General features: G+C 45.3%; 1 protein-coding gene across 1 annotated transcript in view; it reads right to left on the bottom strand.

Annotated features, from left to right (window-relative positions):
* CHL1 (cell adhesion molecule L1 like) overlaps positions 1 to 15896 on the bottom strand; it is a 76365-nt gene extending 60469 nt beyond the window's left edge. Inside the window, exon 1 of the mRNA XM_057379265.1 lies at positions 15708 to 15896. The gene's annotated coding sequence lies outside the window, so the exon portion shown is untranslated. The remainder of the gene's footprint in view (positions 1 to 15707) is intronic.
* Between the last annotated feature and the right edge of the window lie 1536 nt (positions 15897 to 17432).

Here is a 17432-nt window from a genome sequence, read left to right as displayed (position 1 = left end):
AAAGGAAAGGAAAGGAAAGGAAAGGAAAGGAAAGGAAAGGAAAGGAAAGGAAAGGAAAGGAAAGGAAAGGAAAGGAAAGGAAAGGAAAGGAAAGGGAGGCTGCAGTTTGTGCTCAGCTGAAACTGCCAACAGCAGCCTCTGCCAACTGAGGCCATGCAAACCCTCCCAAATTTCCACGTGAATTTGCAAAGGTGCCTGCTTCTTCTGTACCTCACCCTGCCTCTTTCAAAACACGTAATAATGGGGGAATCGTGAGCTTTGTGCTGTTAATGCAAACAAACATGAGGCAGAGTAAAGCAGCAGCTCCTTGAACAGCCCTGGGCTCTCCTGGAGCCCAGCACATGCCACAGCCAGTCTGAGCCATYCCATCCTTGGCACTCCCATGGCCAGGAGAGCCCTGTGCACTGGGAAAGGCGGGCAGGATGTGCCAGGCAGAGCCTCGGGGTGATGGGTTTGTTCAGTCAGCAGAAAACTCCAGGAGAACAGCACAGAACACACTCCAAAGGCACAGCCTCGGGACTGAGCCACGGGAGGAACCCTGCACTCTGTGAGCTGCCAAAACACAGAGAAAATGTGCACACCCAACCCCTGATGGGCTCCATTCCAGGCACAAGAACCATCCCAGAGCCAGGAAAATCACCTGGCGATGGCAGAAACCACAGCATTCCCTTCTTTCCTTGTTTTCCCCTGGAATCCCCAGTAATTTCCTTCATCCAGAAGAACTTCACAGCTCAATAAACCCCCAAAAGCCTCAACAAGAGCACACACTCAGCAGCCCAGCACACCCGGGGGAGACACTTGTTCCACCTTTGCCTTTTAGGAGATGTTACAACCCCAGCAGAGATCTGTGAGGAACATGGGACAGGTTTTTGTCGGGATCTCCAGGGAGGAAAGAGCTCACAATCACCCCASAAGTGCCTGAGACGTTTTCTAAGTAACGTAATGCTGCAATTTATCTGGTCATCATTTCGTTCCCATGGCTTCTGTTAATGAAAACGCTTTTTTTTTTTTTGGCAAAGCTTTCAGGGGATCCGAGCTGTTGATAAGGTGAGGATTATTTCAGTGCACAGCAGCAATTTTCTGCACTTGCTCCGGTGGTTTCACCATTGTAAAGCAAAAGCATCATTCAAAACACTCCAAACCCCGATGATTTTCTTGCTGCAACAGTTGCTTTTCTCCATTAACGCCTTTTTTTTGTCAAGGCACTAAATCAAAACATCCATCAACCGCCCCAAAGACAGCTGGCTGACAATATATTGAATATATCTGCTGTAGCTGCGGAGGAAAGGGAAGGGATTCTGTAATTCTGTTTCTCTCTCCTCGGGATCCGCATCCATCATCGCTTTCAGCACTGCAGGATGTGGAGCAGCAGCTGTCAGGGCTGCAGCACCCACCTCCAGGGGATCCCAGCACAGGTTTCACCCTGCAGATCACAAGCCCGGGGTGTATTTTTAAGGCAAAGCTGATTTTTAAGGTACAATTTGACTCCAGCTCGGTGGCTGAGCAGAGAACAACGAGGGAGCAGCACAAACAGCAGTTCAAACAGCCTGAAAACCTTGGAAAAACACAATTATTCACCTGTTTATCCAGAACCAGGGGGAAAATGTTTTGAAGGAAATTGGGCAAAATGAAATTGATGCCCTCAGCTCATGTGGGGTTGGTAAAGCATCTCCCAAGTGCAGACAAGAAGGTTTAGAAACAACCCCGGGGCAGTGCCCACCAACTCCACCAGGGCAATTTAGGTCATTGCTTTTCCTTTCTCTTCACATTTAGTTTTTGTTTTCCACGGCAGCAGCAAAACCCACTCACTTAAACCTCAACCACACCTCTAAATGTTAAATCTTTGTTTCAAAAGCTGGAGYTGCTGCTGCATCCCCGTGATGTGAYTTTSTGARCASCSAGMACAAACCCACCCTTATCTTCCCCCAGTTTTGGAAAAAACCCAACTCCACCTTGCTGGGAATGAAAGTAAACAAAATTAAATTAGAAGCACGGCAAAGCAARTATCAGGAGTGGGAAGTTCTGCCTGAACAATTAAAATGTGCTGAAGTTGTGTGAAAAATGCAAGGGGAACCTTCCTGCTGAATGCCAAACAGGTAGAACCGGGATTTCAGTGCCCATTCTGTCCCAAACACCAAATTCTTCAGAACGAGGGTGGGTTTTTCACCAGGACCTGACATTAAATGCAGAAAACCTCCAGAGATGGGGCAGCTCCTTGGCACGAGGGCACAGCTCCAACCCTGCAGTAGAGACACACACTTACCCCTGTTTTAGCCAGGGAACACTAAAAAAGGACTAATTCTGTCCCTGCCAAATTCTGGGTTATTCCACACGGCAGAAAAGTCTTTGTTCTTAAACCCTGCACCCCTCAAACACAGGGAACAGATGTAGTAGGGGTGGTAGTGGCTTTTTGACACCCTCCTGTCTCTGTAAATCTCCCAGAGATTGAAACATCCCACTTTTCCAAACTTCATGGCAGCTGAAGGCACCAAAAAAAATGCAAAATTGAAACCCACTCCTGCAATTCCAGCACAAACCCTSGGAGCTTTCCCCTCCTTTAATTTAGCTGAAGTTATTTAGAGGACAGATCTCTGTTTAAGCAGCTGCTGCCACAACGAGTTGGCCCAAGCAGCTTTTTTAATTAAATATTTGCTGCTGGGAGAGTTTTCTCTCCCCTCCCTGCTCTCCTTGTGGACAACATTTGCTCTTGCAGAGATAGCAGGGATCAGCCTCCACCCTCGCCTCCTGCACTCCCAGCCCCTGGAATGGTGCAAAATCCACACAAAAATTAATTTTTTATGATAGGCATCGTGACATTTTCCTATCAAGGACAACCATCAACAATAAGGAAAAGAAATAAAGCTTGCTGGGATTTAATAATGATTATTAAATGATGTCATTTACATAATTAGACCTTTGTAATAACTATGGCGTGTCTCTTTTATGGCATGGTAAATTGGCAGAGCGTTTCATAATGGGATTTTTGGGTTTTTATTTTTCTTCTCTCCCACCAATAGCAGAGGAGTAGATCAGGTAAATGATATCCCAACCCATACTAAACAGGGGCAGGAAATGGGGGTGAGTATCATGACGTGAACGAGAGAATTCTTGAGAAATACAGATTTCAAACAGGTTTCTCACTCATTTGCTGCTCTCAGATTTTCCCCTCATCAGCAGCCAGGTACAGCAGTGCCTCTGGGATGTTTTATGGCATTTCCCAACCAGCATCAGGGAGGCTTTGGGKTCACTCTGCCATCGGAGTGCGCAGAATTCTTTGTTCCTCCCAGCACAAAGGTGTCCATGAGAGGCAGCTGAGTTGACCCAATGCCAGCAATTTACTTGGGGAGAAGCTGCTCTCCAAGTGATGTTTCAGGAAGCAGATGTGCCCTGACTCATTTTTACCTGGTCCAGGTGTGACTGAGGTTCTCACCTATTTCCATTTTGGAAATGGCAGAGCCAAGTCAGTGGGGGAAAAAAAAACAAATACAGCCCTTCATGAGAGCCAGTTTGACACTGGAGGTAGAACTGGCAAAGGGAAATAAAGAATTGAAGGCTTTTTGAGCAAAGGTCATACACTTGGGTCCTCCTGCATGCAGAAATGAGGGAGCAGCAAGGGATGAGCTCCCTGGGAGGGCGGGCAGGCCCTGGCACAGGGTGCCCAGAGAAGCTGTGGCTGCCCCTGGATCCCTGGAAGTGCCCAAGGCCAGGATGGACATTGGGGCTGGAGCAGCCTGGGACAGTGGGAGGTGTCCCTGCCATGGCAGGGGTGGGATGAGGTTTAAAATCCCTTCCAACCCAAAGCATTTTGGGATTCCATGAGGCTGAAGGGATAAAGAGCTGTGAAGCTGAAGCACAGGGAGCCCAGGACAAGGAATGGAGATGGAGAGAAGGTTTTGGGAAGGAGGAGGCAGCAAGAGGAGCACAGAGGAAAACGGGAGCAGGCACCAGAGGCTGGTGCAGCTACAGGGGCAGGCAGCAGCTTGAGGGAATGGATCCTGGGAGAGGGGGATTCTGCCAAAACCTGGGAATGCAGATGAGCAGGGGATTGTGCTGCAGRGAGAGGCAGCACAGGGATGGGGAGAGCTGGTGAGGATGGAACAGCAAATCACTGGGGAGGGAATGAAAGAGAGCTGGGGTCTGAACACCCCGATGGTGATGGCAGAGGGAGGGGATCACAGAGCAAAGATCCCCCAATCTGCATTTCGGGGTGTTTCAAACCTGCCTGAACTCCCCAGGCTGCAGCCACAGCAGGAACTCATTTCAAAAATAAATATTGGTATCACACCACCAAGCAATTTTTTAAAATACAGATAAATAGGGTACATTGAGGCAGATGAGACTGTACAGATTATTGATCACATCAACACACAGGCCCTTACTCCAACCTACACCAGGGTGTATCCTCTGAGGACGGGAGAGATGCYCCTGACTGACATCAGCTCCCCTGGCAAAGGAAAAATAAAAATCTGATCTTCTGTTTCCATGGGAAACCTGTCAAATTCTGCTCCTGCACACAGCCCCTTCCTGCCTTTCAGTACCAGAAGGAATTGGTGAGGCAGAGCAGGGCTGGGGCCACCCTCTGTTACCTGTCCCAGGAAAACCTTTCCTGGGGATGGGGGTTATTAATATGATTTACATAATTTATAAATATTAACAAAGAACTGCAGCTCTGTGCTTCCTGAGAAACAGAAATCTGCAATATCCCAATTCCCTCTGCCCCCTCAGATCCATTCCTCAGCAATCCAAGCTCCCCTGGCACCCTCTGRGCAGATAAATCTGACAGCACACAGGGATTCTTCCCAGCAGTGCAGGAATCAGAGAGGCCTGAGAGCTCTTATAAAGCACCCAGAAAATTAAAAAAATAAAGAGTGAAACCCCCAGGTGGGCTTAAACCACCAAAAGACCTCTCCAAAATCCAACCTGTCCAAAATGCCAGGCTGAACTCACCACAGCAMAGACAAACAAGATTCCTCCTTGGGAGGTAATGCCTTCAGCAGCTCCTAATCCAGCCACATGTGAAGTTTCTGTTTCCCTAATTCTCTCTGCTTTTCTTTTGGAAGAACAGCATTTCTCATTTTGCAACTTTGGCTTTATTGGAGTGAAAGCTGTTTTCATTCTCAGCTTGGCTGGTGTTTGAACGGGCTCACAAAAGCTTGCTGGGCACAAGGGATAGCGATTTCACACTCAAAGAAATCAGTGTTTTCCACAAATACTTTAATCTTCCATAATCCARGACAAGTTGGGGCATCCCAAGCGTCTGGGAGTGGCTCTCACTCGCTGCAAAATCAGCTCCAGGGCTGCTGCAAGGAATCTGCAGGTGAGGAGGAAMCATCCCAGGAGCTGATTGTTGTCTCCAGCACCATTCTCCCTGTCCAAAGAGACAATTCAGGGCTCCAGGAAATACCCAGAGTGCTGCCAAGTGGGGCTGATCCATTTTAAGACCTGGTGGAGAAGCATGGAAGGGGCTGCCCAGGGAGATTTGGGGTCCCCACTCCTGGAGGTGTCCAAGGAAGGGCTGGAGGTGGCACTGAGTGCTCTGGGCTGGGGACAAAGTAGGGATTGGGCACAGCTTGGATTCAATGGTCCTTTTCCAGGCTCAGGGGTGCTGTGCCTGCTGTGCAGATGGGAATGGTGCTGCGGAACGTGTCCCAGTGCAGAGCAGGCTGAGCCTCACCCAGCACCRCCTGGTGACCCCAAAATATTCATCTCAAACACAAACATCTCAACCAGCATCACCAAAAAGCCCCTRAGCAGCAATTTAGCCATGAAGAGTYAGAGGATGGCTTTGATTTCACTGGAAATTTGGCATTTCCTTTGCCCCAGGCTTCAAGGGATCACGGCTGAGGTGTAACCCCAGGAGGAACGACACCAACCCGACCCCAAAGCCACCCCTGMAGGTGACAGAGCCAGCATCTCATGCATTACACACTCCAACAGGTCTGCCTGGGAACGTTTCACTAATCCTGAACCACAAAAAGGCTTAAAATATCTGTCAGTCAGGCTGGCTCCCCGCTGGCCTCGCAGCCTTGCCGGGAGGATTGTCACTGCSATCGCCAGCGCTGCCAACGTGCCGAGGAAAATGAAACCCCAGCCGAGGAAACAATAGAGATTACAAAGTGTGTAATCAGCAGGAGATGGGATGAATGTTCCTAATTCCGAGGCGTAGAAAGCTCTTTTAAAATGCCTTTACTCTCATCTGCACTTCTTTAATATTTTGCTGCCTGACAGCGGCGTTTTACCAGACCGTCATTTCGGCGAGGTACGAACTTGTGGATAAAATGTCAGGCGATGTGGTGGAGTCGAGCAAACATTTGTAGCAATTACAGAGCCCAGGAGATTTCATTCCAGCCCAGAATTAACAGGCAGCTCAGTAAATTACAGATTGCCACATCTCCGGCACTGAGCGCGGCTCCGGCACGGCGTGTCAGCACACGGAGCAAACCTGCCAGGCTGTTGTTGTGCACCCCCTTCCTCACAAAGCTCCTTCTCAAAGGTTTGAAGAAGGATTTTCCTTCCAGAGAAAACACAGCTCTCACTGGTAAAAAGAGACAGTTTGGTCACAGCTCGTGATCCGCGCTAGAATTCGTTTGTTCCTCGCCACAGAGCAGAACCCAAAGGGATGAGCTCGATGAATGGTGATCCAAACGGGTGTCTGGACACCCTGAGATGCTCCAAGGCCCTGGAGAGGCAGGCAGGCTGTGGAGCAGCGTGCCCAGCCAGCAGGAGCCAGGTTCTTGTCGCTCACATATGTTCAGAGAGCGCTCGCTCCGCACAAAGCTCATTATGCGCCCTGACAATCATTCCGACCCAGCAGAAGCCAAAAGCGACTGCCTCTCCTGTTGGAAACTCGAGGAATGAGAATGGCTCACATTTCCAAGAGAGAAAATGCAGATTGCTTTTAAATCTCTCCTTCCAGACTCCCCCAGCCATGCCAGGGTTCCCAGGCAGAGCGATTACAAACAAACACCCCGATCAGGAATTTGTGCACGGCAATAAATTGCCCGAGCAGCTGCTGCACTCTGGCTCAGGGATGAGTGCYCTTTAGCGTTTGCTAAAGTGATTTCCTGCAAAATCCCTGTCATTTGTCAGGCCACTACCTGGAAAGTGGAATACACTTACAGTTAATTCTGTTTTCTGAACAGCGCTGAACAAAAAGGGGACAATGCTCAGCCATCAACTGCTTTCACATCTCACATCAGTTATAGGGCAGAGTGGTTATTGCCTTCCACACACAAATCACAGAAGGGTTTGGGTGGGAAGAGAACTTAAAGCCAAGCCCATCCCATGGGTAAGGACACCTTCCACTGTCCCAGGCTGCTCCCAGCCCCAATGTCCAGCCTGGCCTTGGGCACTCAAAGGGATCCAGGGGCAGCCACAGCTGCTCTGGGCACCCTGTGCTGGGGCATCACCATCCTCAAAGTGAAGAATTTTTCCTAATATCCAGCCTAAACCCACTCTCTGTCAGTGGGAAGCCTTTCCCCCTTGTCCTGTCCCTGTAGCCCCTGCAAATTGTTCTCTCTCCATCTTTCCTATATTCTGTTTAGGCACTGAAAGGGCACAATTAGCTCATCCCAAAGAGGTCATCCCAAAGCAAGTTGATCCATCCTAATTGTCTCAGGTTATTCTCCAGGCTGATCCATCCCAATTCTCTCAGCCTTTCCTTGCCTGACCCACACATCCAATGCCTCCAAACCTCACAACCTTGGGGCTCCACGTGGGAGTTGTTCCTCCCCTCCAGCCCTCCCAGGGACACACTGAGCCCCAGCCTTGGCTTTGCCCCACTGACCTCTACAGGGACAGGAGCTGGACACCCAGCCCTAACAACGAGCTGTAACAGCAGCGAGCTCCTTTCTGACACAGGAATTTATCTATTCATTTATTTCATTGCCCTGGCAAATTTAATCCTGCCTCTAATCCTTCTGGTGGCAGGGGCGATGTGCTGGAACTGCATCTCGGAGCAGAGTCAGCCTTATCACTCGAGCATTGTTTTCTTTCCCTAAATGACTAATTTATCCTGTGCATCCTCTCATCCCACAGCCATCTGCCAAAAGGTGTCCAAACCATCCACGGCGCAGCAGACTCTATTAATATGTATTAAAAACCACATTACAGTTGACACGAGCCATTTTTGTACATGCACATGAAGAATACGGCTATTATGTTTAAAACTTTCAACTAATCACGCACCAGCGCTTCTCTCCCTCGGAGTTTATAATTTAAATCTTTAAATGTTTCATGGTGGCTTCATCAGGCCAAGGTTTCTGATGGTTGTGGAGCTGAGACAGCCCATTACARCAACAATGAGAAAAGSRAAAAAAAARARRAMAMAWAGRRRRMKSKKKTTKKRGRGGGAAAAAAAGAAATTATTTATAGATGGTAATAAAATAACAATAATGAAGAAATAATGTGCATCTGCTTCCTTCATTGTTTCCCATGGTCTCGGTCACAGTTCAGGGTGGGGTGTGACATAAATCTGTCCAAAAGGACATCGATGCCCAGCAGACAGAGAGGCTTTGACAGATGACGTGCCCAGAACAGACAGTCAGAGGTGACTTTGTGTGAGCCATCCCAGGGCCAGGCTGGCAAAGCTGTCAGAGCAGCAGACCCCATCGAGCTGTGCCTCCTGCAGAGCGCAGGGAACATCCCCTCATTCCTATTTCAGGAATTTCAGGGCTCTCACTCAGCTCAGCTCAGCTCATTTCAAACCTTGGGACTCCACAGCCTGGAACCTGTGAGCAGCTGAAGCCCAGAGCAGGGGCACCAAGTCCCCAATCTCTGCAGGAACTGCTCCCTCCAGGCACCATGGAGAGCAACATTCCCAGGGATTTGGATGCTCTGCTCACATTAACACCATCAGAAATCTCTGAGCCCCATCTCTGGGGTAGTTCGAAAACCCCAGAGTGGGTTTTTGGTTTCCTTTTCCTGGTTTGTGTATTCCCCCTCAAGCACTTGGGAAGCAGATCCTTCTCTGGAAGCATTTATTAGATTCACCCCCCCTGAGGTTTTTCCCACCTGAATTACCTTGTGTGAATATTAATCACCATTATTATACAGTTATTGTCTGTTTAAACCTCCATTACCACCCCCCACCCCAAAAAAAAAAAAAAAAAAAAACCTCAAAACAAAATTAAATTAAGGTCAGGAGAGAAAACAAGGAAGACAAAACTGTGTGCAATTTCATAAATAATTTTTCCAGAGATTCGGATCCCTTCCCCATTTGGCTACACTCGTTTCCCAACTATTTCAACCACCTTCTCCTATAAATGTATTCAAGAGAGAACGCAGTGCTTTTCCCCACAAGGTGGATGAGAACCTCTGGATTCTTTCCTGAGTCCAAATTTTTATCCCAGCCCTTTTTCCAAAGTCACTGAATAAAGCACCAACTATTGGAATCCAAAGTGCTGCTGATAAATTATTGCATTTCACCTGGAAGGTGAACTGGGAAAGGGGATGAGGACAGCAGAAACAGGACCTGGAGAACTGTGGAGTTTCAAGACTGAAATATATTAACTGCTATGAAGTTATGAGGTTAAAATTATCTGGAAAAGTAACTCATTTAGAAATCCAGAATATAAGATTAAGATGCTTCCCTCTGTATTCCTTATTCCAAGATAATCTTGTGTAGTTCAAGCTCTGCTTCCTGTGGTGACCTGGTACCTATTAAATTTCCCAAAGCTGTTCATTACCTTTAGCAAAAAATACAGTCCAGTGAGGAATTCTAACACACACATTCAGGTTTTATGAATAAAATACATAACAAAATTCCAGTCAGTCAGGTTTTTTGCAGTGTTAGTTGAAGCAATTTATAGAACAGAAATACTACAAGAAAACTAATCTCAAAAGGGGATKTGCTGAAGAACCTTTGGAGAAATACCTGGAATAATCAGGAGTCATCACTTTGTAAATTCATCTTTCAAATATTCCATTCCTGCACCTGAAGGAGCAGTTTCAGGCAGGCTGGGTTTTCTTTACTTTTAGATTTCAAGAGTCACAGCATGCAAAAAAAAAAAAAAAAAAAAAAAACAACAACAAAAAAAAAAACCAAACAAACAAACAAAAAAAATTTAAAAAACCAAAAAAGTCCTAGACAAATAAAACCACAACCCCTCCAAAACCCAAAAACACACAAAAAAAAACCCACAAAAAACCACCTCACCAACAAAAACAAACCACCAAAAGCAAACCCCAACTCCTTTCAAATGTATTTCGTTGCAGATATTGAGGTTCTTTTCCCTGAATATTTGAAAAAATTGAGGTAACACATAGGAAATGCCTTTTGAACCTCATCTGAACCACAGAACATCAGCTGATGCTGAAGTGGTCTTCAGAAATCCATTGTATTAAGGAGGCAAACTTGAATTTCTCCCCAACCTCCCTCCAGCCTGATAGGTAATCCTGTGATTAATTTTAATCTATCAGAAAAATGTTTAAATATTAACAGCACTCATCCCCAAGTTCATCTCAATTATTAACACGTGATTATCTATTAATTGGCTGTATTATTTTTTCATCAAGTGCTGAAGTTTGTCCCTAGGACTGCTGCAATCCCAGATCCTTCCCACACCCCAAATTCACCCATGGCCCTGCTCCTGGTTGTAAACACAACACTCAATAAGGAGAAATCATCATTTTTGCCAGCAATTTGGATTTCTGAGGGAGTTTTTTTTAATGTGAAATGAAAATATCTTTCTTTCTAAGGTTGTATCACTTGTTAACCTGATTTTAGCACTCACAGCCAAAATCCAGTCCAGCAGAAAACAGCAATCACCTCACTGTCTGCTGCAGTTTGCTTTGAAATTAAACTTTAAATTGAATCATTTTGCAAACTACTAAATCCCACAGAAAGCAGAATGTGCAGTTCCTTTCAGGGGAGATCAGTATCTCTGAGAAGGAATTCTCTTAACCTGCCTGTGAGGAATTTGGGATCAAAACCACCCAGACCCATAGGATGCAACTTCCATGACAGGAAACTGTAATTAACAGGCCAACTTACACATTATTCATAATGATTGGCTATACTCARTAAATAAAATCAATTTTTATGACTTTTCCCTGCTTAAAAAAYGCTTTTTCTATACTGATTTTGGAACTGCTGCTCATCTCCCCCAGCAGAACGAGGACCACGAGCTCAGGGAGTTACACAACTGSTGCTGGTGGTACCTGGGTGAGAAATGAGCTCTGAGATTGAGTCAGGGATGAGCAGGGAAAAGGTTAAACCTTCCAGCTTTGGGCTCTCTCCAGTTTAAACCAGCCATTAATCCCTAATAATTTAATTTATTTGCATTAACAGACCGGGGAGTCAATATTTGCGTTAGCCCATCGCACAAAATAATTTGAAATGTTTCTTCTAAACCTGGTTCAATTCCATTTCTTAATGCCAAWGCACCTTTATTTCAGAGCCTGATTAATATTTCATGCTCATTACTTAGGCTCAGCCTCACAATAATCAGCTCCTAAGCCCAGCTTTCCATAGGGCTGTGGTTGGAGAGTTCAACCTTTTGGAATTTTTGTGCTCCTCTGATTTGCAATGAATTTAAATTTAYATCAGGCTCATTTGTTTCTATTATCATACATGAACTCTCATGGTTAATTAAAAGAGAAAAATAAGTGTATTTTTGTCCCTGCAGTTGGGGGATTTATTTCCTCTCTTCCTCACRTTCTTCCTCTGCACTTTTTGCCTGCAAGGCACAAAGTTCCGAGTGGTTTCCAGACACAAAGTTTCTGAATTTAATCCAAATTAAGCCCCATGTCCAATTTGATAACAAATCCCTGCAATGTAAGCATCCACACTTGGTAAATACTGCATGATTGTAATTACAAACCTAAAAATCATAACATGAAAGTGTTGATTAATGCTTCAAAGAAGATTTTCCAGCATTTCTGCACATGGAATCCATCTGATTCATTCTATATGTGATTGCTCTGTTTGGCCTCAGGCTAAAAAATTACATTTTTCAAACTATTTCCTCCCCTGATAAATGTTTCTGCTGGGAAAATTGGCCACTTTCTTTCTCTCTTTCATCCCCATTTAAAGATTTTTGAATTCAAGCCATACAGCCAATAAATATGTCCCSAGTTCATTATTTTCTGGGAACACCAAGGTGGTTTTTCCTGTAACAGACCTCATCCCTGAGTGGGAGCGGTGACTTTGGGAAGTTGAGTTGCTAAATTTTTAAGGACTCTACTACAGAAAGAATTAACAAACAGCCAATTCTTTTATCCTATTCCTTTTCCAGAGCTTTTTCACCTGCAAGTGAGGACTCAAACTCTGGTTGGAAACGCTCCATTCCTACTCTCAAACACTCTGATGGACCTGGCGAAACCAAAAATATATTCAGATTTATTTCCAAGTCTAAGAGGGGATAAAATCACCTTTCTGGAGTGCTGGAGCATCCTTCAAACCTTTAAAGATTTTTGAACAAAAGATTTAAAGGTTTTTTTGAATAAAAACACCTTTCTGGAGTKCAGGGGCATCCTCCAAACCTTCCCTTCCCATGTCCTCCTTTTGCAGGAACCAACTCTGAATATCAAACTGAGTTTTCCTGCCAGAGCAAATCTGGGCAGCCCCAACCCACCCAAGATTCTCCTGCACTCCAGAAAGGTGATTTTATTCCCTCTTARACWTAAATAATAAATATAAAATAAATAAATCTGAAGTATTTTTGGTTTTGCCAGGTTCMTCAGAGTGTTTTGGGACCCTGTGCTGCTGATAATGAGCATCGAGCTCCCCTTGGAGCAGGAGCATCCCTGCCGACTTTCCTGCCACAAGATACGATTTTTTAATATTGAACAGCCACAGGGGGGGAAAAAAGAGGGAGGGATGGGAGGAAAAACAAAAAAAAAAAAGGCTGTTAAATTCTTAAATTTCAGTGCCTAAAGGGGATCAAATCCAGTTTGAAAATATCCGGTTGGACAGTTATGGACAGAGCCTCGGAGCTCGGTGTCAGCTCAGACAGAGGAGCTGAACATGCACAAATTCCTCACCCACCACTCRTAAATGACTTTTCTTTAGGCCAGCAAKGAGCAGCTCYGCTGGCAAACTGYRGGGAAAAGTAAAATCCCACTAAACYAGACATTTCCTGGAGATATTCCATGGATTCTGGGCACAGTGTGCAGGGAGGGGGTGAGGAACCTGGGCTTTCACTCACTGCTTTCATCAAATTTCATTTGTTTTGCAGCTGCAAAAGCCTGTACAAGGAGGATTAAARCTTGTTTTATGGAAGCAGGAGTGGRAAAATTCCCARTCATATCAATGTTCACWGAAAATAAGGTGAATTCRATTGGAAAAGTCAAATCTATAGGCACTGAAATTCCCTCCTCAGTGATGCTTTAAAATTCCCCTCTCAGTGGCTTTATTTGCCAGATCTTCCATGGACAGATGGGAAAAATTCATTGATCTAAAGCACAAAAAATACCTTCATTAATAAGAAAACCTAAACATGCCATGGTGGGGCATTCTGAAGTTTTATCCTCCTGAATCCTGGTATTCCCCTGGAGAAATCAGCAGAGCCCTGAGCAGACAGGAGAGCTGGAAAACTGCTCAAACCACATTTAAACCATGTTTAAACCATGTTTAAACCACGTTTAAACCATGAGAACACGCAAAAGCGAGTGTTTCTCAGGATCATTAAAATTAATCTTAATTACAGAAGCCAGGTTTATCCGTGTCACCCAATGTCACAATACTTCAAGGCAGGTGATGAGAGGAAAAAAAGGCAAAAATCCCCAACAACTGCACCCAGCACAGCAGAGCAGAATCTGCATTATTCATCATYGGTCGTGCAGTGACAGATCCAAAATAATTAGTATTTTACCCATTAAGTTATGCAATTCCCCTGCCTAAAGAGAAGCCAGAAAGAAATGTAAAGTAATTATACAGCAGAGATGCTCAGAGATGGGAAGTTCTGGCAGAGCAAAGCTCCAGTTTGGAGTGAGGAGGGAGAACAAAACTTGTTTGTAACATGGAGGGGCAAAAAAAAGAAAAATATGGAGCTGTCCAAGGAGAAAAGTAAATTAATTGAAAATTCAGGTGTGCACCTCACAGATTTGGGAAACCGGGGACTTTGCAGTAGAAAGGAAAAGAAAAGGGAACAAAAAGGATATAGAAAGGAAACAAAAGATAATGCAAGAAAAGGAACAGGAAAGAAACAAAATAAAGAGAAACAAGATACATAAAGGGATACAGAAAAGATAAGGAAATGCGTATATTTTATTTATGCCCCTTTAATCTGAGCTTTCATAACAAAAAACAAGGACAGCGTTCTGTTAATGTGGAACAGAATCCCACAATGGTTTGGGTGGAAGGGACCTTAAAGCTCAYCCCATTCCACCCCTACCATGGCAGGGACACCTCCCACTGTCCCCAATGTCCAGCCTGGCCTTGGGCACTCAAAGGGATCCAGGGGCAGCCACAGCTCCTCTGTGCACCCTGTGCCAGGGCCTCCCCATACTCACAACCAGGAATTCCTTCCCAAAATCCCATCCATCCCTGCCCTCTTTCAGACTCAATCCATTCCCWTTGTCATATCATGACTTTTTCCTGAAGAAAATCAGAAATTTTTAACTCTACAAGAACCTCTGTCTGAAAAAATAATCATCATTTACTTACTGTCCATACACAGCCAAAGACAGAACGACCACTGRGGTCACATCAAAGTCAGTGAGAGATTCAGCACCTCCAGAAGGAATTGTGAGCAGCTCCAGCCCAGTTCTGATAAATCCCCCAAATCTGGAAGGACACTGCCTCGACGTGCAGCTGTCCCCATTTATTACAAAGACAGAAAGAAGCTGCTTTGCCTCAGAAGGAGCCAAAAAGAAAAAAGAAAAAAAAAAAAAGGCTGCCAGGCAAAACCTGGCACATCCCAGAGCAGCCAAATGCAGAGCTCATTAGCCGGGAGCGCCTGCACAGCTCTGGGATGGCACCTCCTCGTGCCAGCTGGGAAYGCTCAAATTGAAAATTGTTGTGGTGGGACACCCTAAAAATCCTATCAGTGCTAAAAAGAATCTGCTCTGCAGTAGAGAAACTCGGTGTTTTCTGAAAAGGTCCCACAGAGCACCTGAATTTGGGTTCTTCCAAACTCAAATGGATCAGAAACACACTCAGCAAAGAAAATTGAGTGCATTTGGGCAGCAAATGACTGGCGAAAAATYTAATTCCACACTGACCAGTAAGGCAGAAAAGGTAAAAGGAATGGCTCCAGTAAAGGTTATTTTAGATGTGTTTTAAGAAACACAAAACACTGGGTGCTTCAGAACAAACTCAGAAGTCTCAGCTCTGAGGGGACATCGAGCACAGCTGAGAGATTGAGAAAGCAGCGTTTGTTGAGAGGGAGAAAAGAAAAAAAACTTTGTAACAACAACAACAAAACCCACAAAACATCTGGGCTGAGAGAGGGATTCAGGAATCCTGACTTTACAGAAATAAAATCCTGATCTTACAGCGAGATGTGCTGTAACCAAGGCTCTGTGACACAAAACTGCAAAAAGAACGAGAGATGGGGGACAGATGGGCACAGACCCAAAACACAGCTCAGACCAGGCAGGAACACATCCCAAATATTTCTCCAAAGCGCTCTGACACTCCACGACCCCAAACCCCACCCTGCACACCCTGAGCCAGGCAACATTTCACATCTGCCCCTTCCTGGTGACACCACTCAGCCACGAGACCCCCAACGCCCTTTTTCACCAGCTCAGAAATTCCTGACCTTGCCAGGGCAGCTCCTCCGCTCCTCCTCCTCCTCCTCACTGCTCAGGGTGGCTTTGGGACCTCTCCTGTCCCCTCATCCTCTCCTGGGTTGATGGCACCTCCTTTCCTCCCAGATCCAGGCAGTTTCCCCAAGGAATCGCRGCAGTTGCAGGGAATTTCACCTGAAAGGCTCTGCAGATGCTCTGAGTTGAAGCCGTGACTCATCTTTTCTGGAGCCTTTTAAGGATCTTGGTTGGCTCCTGTTCAAGGCGCCTTTCTCAACACCGAGTTTTGCAATTTGCAGGGTGACACATCCCKGAGCTGGGAACGGGGCTCACATGGCAGCAGAACCACATTTTTTTGGGGGAAAAACATTCAGCACTACATTTCCCCAATCCTAAAATATCTCACTCTGTCCTTCTGCCCCATTTCAATTAACTCCTCTTTTAAAGGGCGTCAGCTGAACTTGGAAAATGGAAATTCTGTTAGAGCTGAGCAAATGATATTTTAAAGATTTTCTGATGAATTCCTAAATTCAGCTCATTTCTGTCTCTGACTCTCAGAGCCATCTGAAGTTTTTTCAAAGTTCTCCTGGCTTTTTTTTTGGAGTTTTGCTGAGTTTTTTTTGCAATTATCAGCAACCCATCCCCATACCTGTCCTCGCTTTCTGGGGGGGTTTCTGTTAAGATCAGCTTATCAATAAATTTTATACAGTTAGATACATTTATAATGTCAATTTTATGAATTTTCATATATAAATTACTGAATGTACAATGAAACTCTGTTTAATTAATGWGTAAATAATTAAAACTCAAGTATGATCCCTTCCAACAAGTCCACCCTAAGCTATGATGGCCTCTAAACAGTTTGGCAAGAACTGCACATCTTGATTTGGGGGATAAAGGACATCATGTTGAAGTGGACTGGTTTTATGGGAACTGCTTTTTTTTTTTGTTTTTTTTCCTTGGCAAAAGGGGGGAAAAAAAATACACTTTTTTCTGGGGCAGCTTGTTGAGGAATGAGGTTTTTTTACACTTTTGCAGTCTGTTCCATCCACCCAAACCCCTCCATCACTGGCAAGCAAAGGAAAGAAACTCCAAGCAGTGCTTCCACTGAGAAAACAGACATTGGAAATTCTGTTTGAGAGGAGCTGGCTGGCAAATCTCAGCGAGTTTGCTGGCACTTGGGCTGTGAGGAAGGAGCCCAGGATTATCTCCTGCCTGCTGGGGAAGGCACAACAGGCACGAGCTCTGCCCCGTGCAGGGACTGGCAGTGCCAGGCAGCAGCAAACCAAGACAGGTTTTTGGGTTCACAGGTTACAGAAGATCTTGTTTTGTCAGAAAGGTTCGGGTTTTAATTACCTGGAGAGAATTGCTTGCCCTGTTATTTGGTGCTCTAGGGTTGTTATTAACTTTTTAACATAAATCTGCATTGTAGAACTGTAAACCCGAGTTGCTTAATGAAAACAACYGCCCTGTAGGGACGCAGCAGCTCAACAGATGATCAAAAAGCCCTTTTTGCATCATTAATCTGCGAGATTTCATGAAAGAATTAAGAAAAATAAGCATTTCTCTAATGCAGGCACGAAGCATCCTTGAAAACATCRATCCCTCCCCCAAACCCAGTTTGCCCAGAACCACTGCACAGCAACAAAGAGTCCCTCAAACCCAAAATGAAATCATTAAGCAGCAAGAACTCCRTGGAGAGCTCTCCTTGCCCCGTGGCAGAGGTTTCAGAGCCCTCC

Source organism: Malurus melanocephalus, unplaced genomic scaffold (genome assembly GCF_030028575.1).
Source record: "Malurus melanocephalus ecotype Western Australia unplaced genomic scaffold, MMel_1.1 scaffold_398, whole genome shotgun sequence".
NCBI lineage: Eukaryota > Metazoa > Chordata > Aves > Passeriformes > Maluridae > Malurus > Malurus melanocephalus.
The sequence above is the reverse complement of the archived record's forward strand: the minus strand, read 5'-3'. Positions and strand labels throughout refer to the sequence as shown.